The sequence below is a fragment of the Aquarana catesbeiana genome, linkage group LG06 (assembly GCF_042186555.1).
Source record: "Aquarana catesbeiana isolate 2022-GZ linkage group LG06, ASM4218655v1, whole genome shotgun sequence".
NCBI classification, from domain to species: domain Eukaryota; kingdom Metazoa; phylum Chordata; class Amphibia; order Anura; family Ranidae; genus Aquarana; species Aquarana catesbeiana.
In genome coordinates, this window is record NC_133329.1 from 193186512 (window position 1) to 193200023 (window position 13512).

General features: G+C 46.2%; 1 protein-coding gene and 1 pseudogene across 4 annotated transcripts in view; both read right to left on the reverse strand.

Annotated features, from left to right (window-relative positions):
• The window catches only part of RRN3 (RRN3 homolog, RNA polymerase I transcription factor), a 1085194-nt gene that overhangs the window by 697008 nt on the left and 374674 nt on the right, over positions 1–13512 (reverse strand). The window lies entirely within an intron of this gene.
• On the reverse strand, positions 3150–3268 carry LOC141101965 (5S ribosomal RNA; annotated as a pseudogene).

Below are 13512 nucleotides of genomic sequence, written 5' to 3' on the forward strand. Positions count from 1 at the left end.
ATGCTGAGTATTATTTAAAAGGTCTGTATTATACTGATAAGAAGAGTTTTTGTGTTGCTTGAGCTGCCCATGAAGACAAAGTCTGTAATTTTTGTGTTTATTTTTGCTGAATAAAGCCTTTTAAGTTGACTCAAACTGTCTCCCAGCTACCTGTTAACCCCTCAGATCCTGACAATTGGTGGAGGATGCATTGGGCATGTTTGAGGGGTGCAGGCCAAACCTATGTCCTGGGTTAAAGCTGTACAGGCTGGAAAAGCATCAGATAAAGTAATGGTGGAACTGATTAAACAATTAGCAGTGACTAATGCGCAGGCAGTTGCTGCTCAGCAAGAAACAAACCGCTTACTGATGGAACAGATACCGGGTTTACAGAAGGCACTGACCAAGCAGGCTGAAATGGTGAAAGGGGGCCCTGTTGTGAATGGTGACCTGGCTGTAAAGAGTGAACTGAGAAAGGCAGTGCAGTGGACCCTGCAAAAGATGACGGCCACAGACAATCTTGAATCATATCTAGCAATGTTTGAGTGGTTTTTGCAACAAGGAAAGGTCAGCCTGAAAAGGACTGGACTGATGTGCCGGCTCTTTTCCTGACTGCAGATTCCCAACAGGCATACTGTGACTTGGCCAACAGTCAGCACGGGACTACAAATTGCTGAAAGCAGAAATACTAGCCAGGCTGGGAGTGACTTTGCTTTAAGGGCAAGCCATGTTCATGGCTGGTGGTTTTACAGAACTAAGCCTACCCATGCACAGATTTATCACCTGTTGCATATGTTCCAGGGTTGGCTGAAACCAGAGGAGAAGACCACCACTCAGATTGTGGAGCGAGTTATTATTATTATACAGGTTTTATATAGCGCCAACAGTTTGCGCAGCAAAGCAATGTGCAGTTGCATTGGTTTGCTTTTTGCATGGTCTTCCTAAAGAGCTGCACCGTTGGGTGGCTCCAGTCCCAGGATGAGATAGCTGCTGCAGTCGAACGGTACAGCTGTGCAGAAAGCTTGTGGGAGCGCCCTTCTGCAGCCAGACAGCTGGGCCAAAACAAGGAGGTGTGTTTCAGCTCTAAGATGGCACCTGTTGAATGCATGGAGTCTGCTCGGGTGCCTGACACTTTTGCCAGGAGCACCCCAACGTCAAACCCTCCTGAAAATCAGCAGGGGGAATGGGAACCCGTGAGGTTCACTGTTGGTCCTGCCAAAAACTGGGTCATATGGCGGCCCAGTGTCCAAGACAGAAGCCAATGAATTGCGACATGACTCAACACGGCTCTAGGTTTGCCTTTGCGGCTGATGCTAAAAATTACCTAAGCCCGCTTGAGACTGTGGTGCGGGTTAATGGACAAAAGGTTGTAGCACTTCTTGTCTTAGGGAGTGGGGAAAGCTGATACCCGGCAAAAAGATTGGAGTGGTCTCTGTACACAGGGTTATCAAGGACTATCCAATGGCCTGTATAACCCTGTCCACAACAGCAGGAACTGCTACCTTGAGAGTTGGGGTGATCTCAGGGTTACCTCATGACTTGCTAATTGGGCGAGACTGCTCCATATTTTGGGACTTACTCAAACACTTAAACGTTCAGGGGCCTCCCCCAAAAAGGAGAAGCCCCTATACGAAGTGATTAAAACCGTGTTGCAGGATGTGAATAGTAAAGAAATGTATCAGATGTGTGAACCTGCAGAAGCTGACCTAGGTCCCCTGGAGGTGTTTGCAGGATTGGAAGCGCAGAGTTTTTCCTCTGAGCCTGACTTGTTATATCTTGGGCGCTCCCAAGACCATTTCCTTGGTGCTCAGAGGAAGGACTTCACTTTGATCCCTACCAGGGAACAGGTCACACGGTTGAGTGGTGAGCCACAGCATCCTGGGAAAGATATGTGGTCTCCCCGATTTGTTGTGGATCATACATTACGGTGCGGAGTAACCAAAGGTGTTTGAATGTGGGCAGAGACCATTAGCAAGGGCCAAGAGTGGGGTTGCCAACCGGTCTGCCATGGTCAGAGAGTCTAAACTTGGGGATCAAGTGCTGGTGGTTGGGCATACTGTGGAGAGCAGGTGTCTCACGAATGGGCAGGAACCCTCTGAGATAGTGGAAAAGGAGGGTGCTGTTCTCAACGTAATGAAAGAATCTGTGCTGGTGACTTTTTACAGCAGCCTGATGATTACATTGAGGACTGTCTGGCTGAATTTGAGAAAATGGCCTCGTTTAAAGCATGGCCAAGAGGCCGCCAGGCTGAATTGGTGCAGCAGCTTCTTACAGAGGAGTACCAGGGAGTGTATCGCCTAATGGGACCTCAAATGAGACTGAGCATAAGGAACAGCCTCGAATGAAGCCACCATCTTTCCCAACAACCTCATGCAAAGTCAAATAGAAGGATCCTTCTTTGCTTTGACCATCTAAATCAGTTCCTTTATGGCACTGATCTTCGCCTGTTGCAAGAATACCTTTTTCTGGGCTGTATTAATAATCAGACCCAAGTATTCCAATCTCCTTGAAAGTTTTTTAAGGAGGATTTCTCTAGGTTGAGAATCCGACCTTGGTATTCCAGGTAGTTGACTGTAGATCCTACTTTGGTCTAAGCGGGCTACCGACTGGTCTATCAAGAGCAGATCATCTAGGTAAGCTATAATCGTTATACCTTGGGGCCTTAATCTGGCTACAGGAGGGGCCAGACCTTTGTAAATACTCGAAGTGCAGTAGCTAGACCGAAAGGCAGAGCTACAAACTGAAAACGAAGATTTTCTACCTCGAAATGTAGTTATTTCTGGTGAGCGGGAAATAGAGGTACATGGAGGGATGAACCCCTGATGTCTATTGACGCCAGAAGTTCTCCACCTTGTAGGACGGAGACCACTGATCGAATTGACTCCATGCGAAAAGAGCTGATATTCAGAAACCGGTTTAGATCCTTGAGATCTAGAATGGATCTGACATAACCATTAGGTTTTGGTACCATGGTACCATGAAAAGATTTAAATAAAACCCCAATCACTGCTCTTGCATGAGAACCACTAAGATCAATTTTTTTAGACAAAAGATGGTCCAATGCTTGAGAGAGAGACTTCTTTTCCTGTGGCATCTGAGAAAACGAGGAGATGGGGACATTCGGAACTCAAGTTTGTACCCTCGAGTTATTGAAGAAGTCACCCATCTGCAGCCTACGGCACCTGGCATTCCTAGGGGGTCTCCCATTCAGGTACTGACCAGGCCCGACCCTGGTTAGACTCTGAGATTAGACGAGATCGGGCGCTTTCAGGGTAATGTGGCCACAGGCTCCGACAGTCTTCCTGCCAGACCCTTGAGAACTGCGGAAGTCTCTACCCCCCACTCGAGCGAGCGGGGTTGCCTCCTCATAAGGAGGCTTCAGTCTCCTTCCTGAACTTGATGGCGCAGGCCGTCGTGACTGCTGGAAGCAGATGCTCCTGGTACTGGAGAAGGAGCTTGTTTAAATAAAATATGTTTACTCCTCTTCCAAATTAGCAAAAGGATACTTTTTCCACAAAAATTTTTTTGGGATGCATTTACCCGAATCACCCCTAAACAGCCGTTCACCGTGAAAAGGAAAACTAGCCAGGAGCTTTGCATGACGCTTCGGCTGACCAATTTTTCAACCATAAGATTCTATGCCTATGCACCAGCCTAGTGTAAGGCGCAAGGCTTGAAGACTAGAATCTCTCATGGCATCTATTGCCAAACATAATGCCGCTGGTAACTCGGCTAAATCCTGGGCCTTCTGATCAGGAATAACCTTAGCACCTGTTCAGACTGGTCTCTCAAGGACTGTCATACACCAATTGCTGCTAGCGCAGGTTAATACATCAGAAAATAAGTGTTTTTTTTGTTTTGTTTTTTTAATAGGAATTTCCAACTTTTTATCCGTTGGATCCCTAAGCATTTGAGCATTGTCTATTGGACAGGTCAAACTTTCATTCACAGAGTATATAGCAGGGACAATTGCTGGTATCTCCCACTTCTTAGTGAATTTTTCCTACATAGGAAAAAGTGTTAAAACTTTATAGAAGGAAAAAAATGTTTATCTGGGTGATCCCACTCAGAATATATAAGCCTTTCCAGCAATGAATGGACAGGAAAGGCATGCACAGCTTGAGTGAACCCAAACAAGCAAGTGGGCATATCAATAGACTCAATGAAGAGTAGCTAAAAATGTGATTCAGAAAGAATTGAACTATCAATCTTTCAGATTGTGAAGCTGAACCCCCCCCCCCCGCATTTGACCTCTCAGAAGAGAAGTCATCAGCCTTATCACAGTCCCCTGAGGGAAATCGCATTTTATCCCATTCTGGGATGCGAATAAAGCTGCTAGCCAATCACATCATGGCTTGAGGAAAACCCTCTTCAGTAAAACAGACAGGGGCTGCAGTGTTGAAAACGATTGCAATATTTGATAGCCCTGATTGATTACTCTGACCAGCCACCCCTCTCAGGGGAAAATGCCAATGTAGAGTGTTTAGAGCTTATAGAAGTCCCTTTTAAGCTCTTTTTTGGGGTGTTTCTACCTCTGACCATAGCCCGATGCACAAATGCAGAGGGACTACCAGAAGAAATCGCATCCACTGCTTGAGCAAATAGTCCAGCAACTGCCGCTGCTATTTAACGCTCAGCTGGATGCTTTTAGTAAATGTGCCAAAGGAATACCTGTGTCACCACTTACAATGCCTCTTTTTAGCTTTTGTGTCTCTCCGACAGCTGCAGTCAGCAAAAAAATTGAGCCTTTAAAAATACCCCTGCGCAGGATGTTGCTGCCCGCCAACGCCGCGCTAAAACACGCCCACTCCATATTCCCCCGTGCCCTCCTCTTTTCAAAAAAGAGCATTTTCCCACGCGAGCGCAGGCCTCGATTCCGACGGGAACAGCATGTGTGTGGGGAGAGGGCGGCAAGCAGGAGGGACGATCGTTCTGCTTCTCCCTCTACTCAGAAAGAGGGAGAGAGCTTTTGTCCGGGTGGGGGGTGTTTTTTTTTAGAGAAAAATCCCCCCCCCCCCACCAACATCTTACCGGAGTCCTGTGACTGCTAGCCGGAGAGAGGTCTGTCAGCGTCTGCTGACACAGCATGATCTGAGAAATCATGACAATGTACATGCTCTATACAGCACCCAGTGGTGACTTTTAGGCATGACATTTACTTTTTAAAGGAGACAATTCATAAGAAACGTTAAAATTCTTTAGAGGTCTCCACTTACCTTTCCCGCCGCAGGGAATTCTGTGGTAAAACCAACAGACCCAATCTTCACCTCTCACGGTGGGCACCGTTTAAAAAACCTTCAGGAACTGGGGCCCCCTTTTAATCGGGGGATCCCACGCCTGGACCCGTAATAGCACCCCGCCAGAAAAAACTAAAAGCACTGGATCCCGGGGTCCAGCTCTCAAAAAAGAGAAGCGTTACAGGCTAAACCTCGTTTCTTCTGCCACGAGGCCCAGGAACCATTCAATTCAGCCTAAAAAGACACTTTGAATGGATCCGACTGCATGGCTAGCCCCAGCAAGGATTGCTCCAGTGGAGCTCAGCACAGCACATCTTTACTCGTAACCAGCACCTTAGACACTGGTGAAAAAACTGAGGTACTCCCAGTAGTGGGAGGGGCTATATAGGGAGTGAACTTCCTGTAGGGTGTGCCAGTGTCCATCACCTGAAGGTGGCCTATAACCCATATAGTAATTACTATGGCTCTGTATCCCATGATGTACGATTAAGAAATGGCTGTTTGCCATCAGTGCTGAAGAATGCTTAAATGCTGGAAGGATGTCCGTTGCCTCTGACTCAAAACTTGCCTGAACTGGGACTTTGCTATGTTATATGCTGTGGCTGGGACCCTGAGCATTATTTAAAAGGACTGTCTTATACTGATAAAGAAGAGTTTTTGTGTTGTTTGAACTGCCCATGAAGACAAAGCCTGTAATTTTTGTGTTGCTTTCTGCTGAATAAAGCCTTTTAAGTTGACTAAACTGTCTCATAGCTACCTGTTAACCCCTCGGATCATAACAATATACTGTACTGGGTAAACTTCAGCACTCTATGTTTTTTTACCACTGTTTATTCTAAACAATCAAACAGTTTTTGCTTCATGTACCCTGCTTTTTGACATCACATGAAAAGGAGAAAACTGTGGCTTTAATCGATTACACTGCTGGGTGGCTTAGAAAGAGGTGTTTGGTAACAAGGCTGAGGAGTAAGGTAACTGAAGCGTAATGCACTATTTAAATTAAATTTTTTTCCTGGTGTTGGGCTTTAAATACTTGTTACACTTAAAAAAGCCTACCACCTCACTACCTTTTTAACCACTTACCGACTAACGCACGACGATGTACGTCCAAACTTTGAACGGGGTTACCGTTGTTATGGCAGCAGCTAGCTGCCTTTTAGTGCGGCGGCCAGCTTTCAGATAAAAGTGGTCCCTGCAGCGGATTCGCCGCAAGATCACTTTTATCGGGGAGAGGGCCCGCCCCCCGCCGCGATCCGGTGCCCTCCGCTGCTTACCGGAGCCGTGCCTGGAGACGAGTGAGCCTAAAATGGCGCCTACTCGTCTCAATGACACTGCTGGGCGGAAGCGACGTCAAAACGTCACTTACGTACACGCATCTTAAAAGGCACATTTTTTCAAATGTCATTTTTTTCTTTTCAATCTTAGTTTATTTCAGAGAAAAAAGAGAAACATAATACAAATGGAAATGTAGAGAGAAAAAGTTTGCTACATTGAATTCTTACATCACGTGAATACATGAATTGTGTATAAAAGAAGAAAATAATGATATACATCTATACCATATATGAGCATCTGTATATAGTTTGACATAAAGTCTCTGGTTAAACAACAAAATATCACATTGTAAACAAAGGTCTTTAGACATATGGGCAATGTGTTATATGCGTGGGATCCAATATAAGTTTACTCATGTGGTTTTGCGCATTGGTAATGACAGAGGGAACTCCCCCTACATGATAAGCTGTCGGGACCTTTTTTGCTCACTTATATAAAGTATTTATGTCGTTAAACTAATCTGAGTATATGGTCTTTGCTCACATACTAAGAAAACCTAGTTCGACACAGAGAGCGAGAAATATATAAAAGAAGGGATGAGAGAATCACTGCGAGAGAAGGCAAAGGATGATGAAAAAAGTGAGGAGTGAGGAGCACCCCAGCATGGCTAGCCAGTAGATGGTAATGGGGCATCTCTGACCCATATAGAAAAGTCGTCGGAATAACGAAACATTGCCCACGCGGTCCAGGTGATGGAAAATTGTTCCTCCTTCTCCATTTCCCGCGCCAACAGACGTTCCAAATCTCTAATCTGATCCATCTCCACAACCCAGTCGCCCAAAGAGGGTACCACTGTTGTTCTCCAGTGGCGGGGAATCACTGTCCTGACTGCGGCTAAAAAGTGGCGCAATATATCTTTTTTAATCGATTTGAGTGGGCCTGGGAGCAGAGACAGTAGGGCTATCTCTGGAGTAGGTTTAATTGAGGTCACCATCAGCCTGCCGTATAGATCAAAGACCTTTTGCCAAAGTTTCCTGATTGGAGGACATTCCCACCAGATGTGGAGCATTGTCCCTCTAGAGGACATGCACCGCCAGCAGGTATCTGACAAGGATGGATTGAACCGTTGGATAGTCGCTGGGCATCTGTACCACCTCGTTAGTAGCTTAAATCCTTTTTCTTGGGACTTAGTCGCTAAGGAAATCCTATGTGTCAGTATAAAGCTTTTTTGCCAATCAGCAGGGGAGATGGAGTGTTGTAGATCCATTTCCCATTTCTGCGTGTATGTTGGAAGGTCTGGGGCAGATATGTTTAGTAGTATGGGATATAGCAATGATACTACGTGGGTGGGCGGGTCTGATTGTAAAAGTAGTTTGTCAAAGTCTGATGGGTCAGCCAGGATCTCAGAGATGGAGGAGAAAGTACGTACATATGACATTAATTGACCCCTCTGTATCCACATTGTTGGGGGCCCTCTGTTCGTCTGGGGGGGTATGTCTGTTCTCAGAGATGGGTCAGCTCGTAAAACCTGTGCTAAGCGTCTATGACTATCCCTATTCCATGGTCCAAATCTGTTACTGTGAACTGCCGGGGGGAAAGCCAGAGTTCCAAAGAGAGGTGTCATTGGGCCCTGTTGTTTAGATAGTTTACCAGTTAAAATCAGATGATCCCAAATCCGAAGGGTTTGCCGAGTAAGAGCCGTAGAGAATGAGCCGTCCTTACGTTGCGCCGCAGGAGTCCACGGCAGGGCGCAAAGATCACCCTCATTGAGATGCCCCTCCATTTGGACCCATAGCTTGGAGGAGGAGTGATGAAACCAGTCTACGATACGTGTGAGTACCGCCGCCTTATGATACGTAAAAGCATCCGGGACCCCCGCTCCCCCCCGGATCTTCGGGAGGGTCATTGTGTCATATTTTATCCTGGGGCGGTTTCCCTTCCATATGAATTTGGAAAAAATCTGTTGAAGCTTTTGAAAGAACGAGGTGGGAATATATATGGGGATGGTTTGAAAAAGATATAGAAATCTGGGGAGAACATCCATCTTCAAGACATTTACCCTGCCCAACCAAGAGAGCTGTTTAGACGCGTATGAAGCCAGATCTGCTTGTGTTCTGAGAAGTAGAGGGGTAAAGTTACTGGAAAATAGTTGGGATGCGTCTGTTGGAATATGGATTCCCAGATACCGAATAGTAGTAGAGCTTGTCTTAAAGGGGAAGGAGGCTGAGAGCTGTTGGAGAGCCGCCTTTGGAAGTGAGATGTTGAGAATTTCTGACTTACTATGATTAACTTTAAAGTTACTAACATTTCCATATCTCCTAAATTCTTGCATAATAGCAGGCAGGGAAACTTGCGGTTGGGTGACAAACATGAGTAGGTCATCTGCGAATAGAGCCATTTTGGTATGTATAGGGCCTATATTAATACCATGGATAGCCGGATTGTTTCTAATGGCAATGGCCAAATGTTCCATAACTAGAACATAGAGAATGGGGGACAAGGGGCACCCCTGTCTCGTTCCATTGTGGATAGTACATTTTGGAGATAGGGAACCGTTTAGTCTGATCCTAGCGGAGGGCGTTGTATAGAGGGACATTATTCTGGAGATCATGTTCCGGCCTAGGCCTAACTGCTGTAGGGAGAGGCGAAGGAATTGCCAGTCGACACGGTCAAACGCTTTCTCTGCGTCAACCGTAAGGAGGCACAGTGGGACATTATGTGTCCGAGCATAATCCGTAATGAGAAGTGTTTTCAGGGTGTTATCCCTCGCCTCTCTTCCACTTACAAAGCCCACCTGATCTAGGTGTATTAAGCGGGGTAATAATGGTTGTAGTCTATTAGCTAGCACCTTCGCGTATATCTTTAGATCTACTCCTATCAGCGATATGGGTCGGTAATTGGCACAAATAGTCGGGTCTTTGTCTGGTTTTGGAATGAGGGTTATATGAGCCTCTAGTGTTTGCGGCGGGAATACTGAGCTCTCAGAAATGGAGTTAAACACTTTTGTTAAGAAGGGGGTAAGGAGGGGGGCAAATTGTAGAATTTTGGGGTGAAGCCATCAGGGCCCGGGCTTTTTCCAGATGGGGTAGATGCAATGGCGCGAGCTACCTCATCTTCCGATATTGGATCCTCAAGATCCTCTATCGTTGCATCATCTAAAGTAGGAAGTGCAGTTCGTGCAATATATGATGCCTGTGTTTCTGCTGTACTGGATGTAGATTCATTAGGGTTTGCCAAAGGTATGCTATATAGGGATTGGTAGAAGTCTCGGAATACCTGTCCCATCTCGGCTGGCGCTGAGACAGTCTTCCCGGTCCTGTCTTGAATGTGAGGTATAAAGGTGTTAGGTTGTTTGGAATGTAGGGTGCGGGCTAGCGATCTACCACATTTATCTTTAAATTTGTATTGGTGAAAGGCTAGTTTGTTCGCAAATGTACGTGCTGACGCCTCGTATAGTTCCTTAAGCTGAGTGCGAGCGGTAGAAACCTCCGCAAGCACCTCCGCCGTGGGGGAACGCTTATGAGTAATCTCAAGCGTTTTAAGTTTGTGTACCGCCGCAGTTATTGCCGCTGAGCGTTCTTTTTTCAGGCGAGCGCCCAATTGGATAAATCTACCCCGCAGGACCGCCTTTAATGCCTCCCATTGAATCGGTGGTGAAGTGTCGTTAGAGCTGTGGTCCGCAAAAAAGTTAGTTATAGTCTCTGCTATCTGTGCGTCGAAGCCTGGTTCAGTCAGTAATGAGTCATTTAACCTCCAGGTCCATTCTTTTATTGGGGTAGAAGGGACCGCAAGCGTCAGGGATATTGACGAGTGGTCGGACCAAACCATAGGATCTATTTCACATTTTGGGGACCAATCTAAGCAGCCGTGGTCTATTAAAAAGTAATCTAGACGGCTGTAGGAATGATGTACGCTGGAGAAGTGTGTGTAGTTTCGACATTCTGGATATAGTATCCGCCATACATCAACAAGATGCATGTTATATATGGCACGTTTTAGAACCCGCAGTTTGGGAAAGGAAACAGAGGAACGGGATGTTGAGGAATCCAATATTGGATCCAGGGGAGTATTGAAGTCCCCTCCAAGTATGAGTTTACCCTCAGCAAAATCTGCCAGAGTCTTTAAATACTGCAAGGCTGATGGGACTTGATGTGTGTTAGGTAAATAAATATTGGCTATTGTAAATTTAGTCCCCCAAAGGGATATCTTTACAAAGACGTATCTGCCCTGTGGGTCTGTCATATAGTCAAGCAATTCGATAGGGAGTGTTTTGTGAAATGCAATAGATACTCCCTTAGATTTTTGTGTCGGGTTGGTACTGTGGAACCACTTATTAAAGTATCTGTTGGAGCAGGAAGGAGTGGAGTCAGATTGGAAGTGGGTCTCCTGCAGTAAGAGCACGTTAACCTGTCTTTTGTGCATCTGATATAGAATTTGCCCACGTTTGGAGGCAATGTTAAGCCCATTTACATTATATGAACACAATTTCACCTGTGGGTGTGAGGTCACCGTGTGAGCCATGCTGGGGTGCTATAGGTTATAGAGAGAAAAAAAAAAAGGAGGAAAGTTTGCAGAGTGGAGAGCAGTACTGAACAAAATAATAAAAAAGTGAATACGCAAGTGTGGGGAGGGGGAGAAAGGAATAGGTCAATTTGGTAAGAATAAAGATAAGAGAAGGGGAGACACAAAACAAAAACAAAAAAAAAAAAGGGGAAAAAAAGTAAGGTGTAAAGGAAAAGACACCTAATAGTATGTGTCTGAGATACTAGTGTGTCTGCTAACGCAGAACACTGCGTGAAATATCACGTACTAGGCACAAACAGTGCCCGTCCTATCGTGGGGGGGAGGTCGAGACGAATGGACCTGAGCCGTGGTCCCGACAGCGAATCAGGCAAATAAAAATTATATTTCGCACACTGAACATTTGATCTGCTTGTGGAGCAAGCGACAACTTTTTCCTATAAGAATAAGGATAGTATCTTCTGGGTGGGATTGAAATGACTCCCACCACAACACAGAAGTACATGGGTGAGGTGAGGGACTGTGAACTAAACCTTGCTATGTTTGTTATTCCCCTTCTGGTACATAGCCTCTATTCTTAAATCTCATCAGATATATAAGGCCAGTTGGTTCAGACTCGTGAATGTGTTTGTCTTTACCTATTTATCAAAATAATAGAAACCCATTCCTATGAACTACTTTTGATGATAACAGTTGGGAACATCCAACTAAATTTGTGGATAAGATTCAGGTATTTAGCCTAAGGGCATATAACTATAACACTTATATTAGTTCCTGTGTGTAGAAAGATTATTCAGCTAAACCCACCTCACATATACACATATATATATATATATATATATATATATATATATATATATATATATATATATATATATATATATATACATAGGGCGGGGGGGGGGGAGCGGAGGACCCGCCCACGGACGCCACCAACCACCCGTGGGTGGCACCCCAAGACCTGTATCTCGCGAAGCAGAGATTAAGTAAAACCGGTGGTCAGAGCCCCCCAGAGCGGCATCCCACACCCCCACCACCAACCCCCCAGCACATATAACAAAGGGGGGGTGAGAGAGAACAATTTGAAATGGAACATAAAAACATAGAAAAAACGATTTAGTGCAAAGTGGCATTACCTGGCGCCCGGCACAGTGAGGGTCACGGAGTGACTATTGCCTATGCTCTCTCCCGAACCCCAGCCACTTATTAAATCGGCAAAGAGCAGGGAAAGAGCTAGTATTTCCAAGTCCTATACTTACAAAACCTCCCTCCAAGACTACTAGAGAGCTCTGATTTTAAGGAAGAGGGAAGACACAATCTGAGGGTCATATATAAAACACGACTCCAGAAATATGGCAAAACCACCGGGACCTCTCTGTAGAATGGAAGACAGGTTGAGGCGGTACAAGACATCAGTCCCCAGCAAGCTGTTGTATCAATCTTCTGGGGAGGTAGGCCCCCTTATCCCCGGGCCGGAGGAGGCTGATCTAGACCTAATACGTCTACGGCGCTGTGGGAGTGAGCCAAGTCCCATCTGTCGTACTCGATCGTCCGGAGGATCCAGCCAGTTCAAGACTTCTACCGGTTCTTGCTCGATAAAGAGGAAAAAGTCCGGCAGTTGATCTGGGTCTGATAGCGTGAACCTGCTGACTCCTCTGGTCACCTTGATGCTGAAGGGGTGACCCCATGTGTATGAAGCTCCGGCTTGTCGTATAAGGTCGAGGAGAGGACGCACCACACGACGCATGTACAGCGTATTGCGAGACAGGTCCGGGTATAGGTGTATAGGGGCTCCAAAAAAGTCTAATGAACCCAGGCTCCAAGCCTTTCGCATGACCTCTTCCTTCAATGTGAAGTAGTGGACCCGACAAAGAACATCTCGGGGGCGACCATCTCGTGCCCCCTCCGGACCTCCCACTCTGTGAACACGGTCTATTTCAATTGGTGATGTTGCCTCCCTCCCTAGTACTTTATTGAGGATAGCTATGACAGTGGGTTTCAGCTCTGTTCCAGATGTTGCCTCCGGTATGCCTTGCAGCCTAATGTTATTTCGGCGACTGCGATTTTCGCTGTCTTCTATGCGGAGTTGCTGATGGCGTAGGCGACGGAGGTGTGTCGCGTTTGAGGTTTCAAGTGCTGTTATACGTGCTTCATGGTCATCTTGAGCATTGGTCAAGACTGACACTGCTTCCTCATTTGCTGTGACTTGTTGTCTAAGAGCATTTAGCTCCACGTGAAGGGATTCTTCCATTTTGCTTGCCCATGATTCAAAGTCCATTCTGAAGGCAGATAGGAGGGCTGTAGCTTCCGTTCTGATGGGCTCTCCTGACAGGGGCTGTGGGACTGACTGAGATTCCCTAGCGCCTGCGTCTAGTGGTGCGACTGAGCTCAGGGATGAGGCCAAGGGTTCACCCCCGGGGTCTTTGAGTCTCGTATTGTTATCTTCCACCGTGCCTGCTGAAGTGGTAGGTGGAGGTTTGGTCTTTCCCGTGGTGCGTCC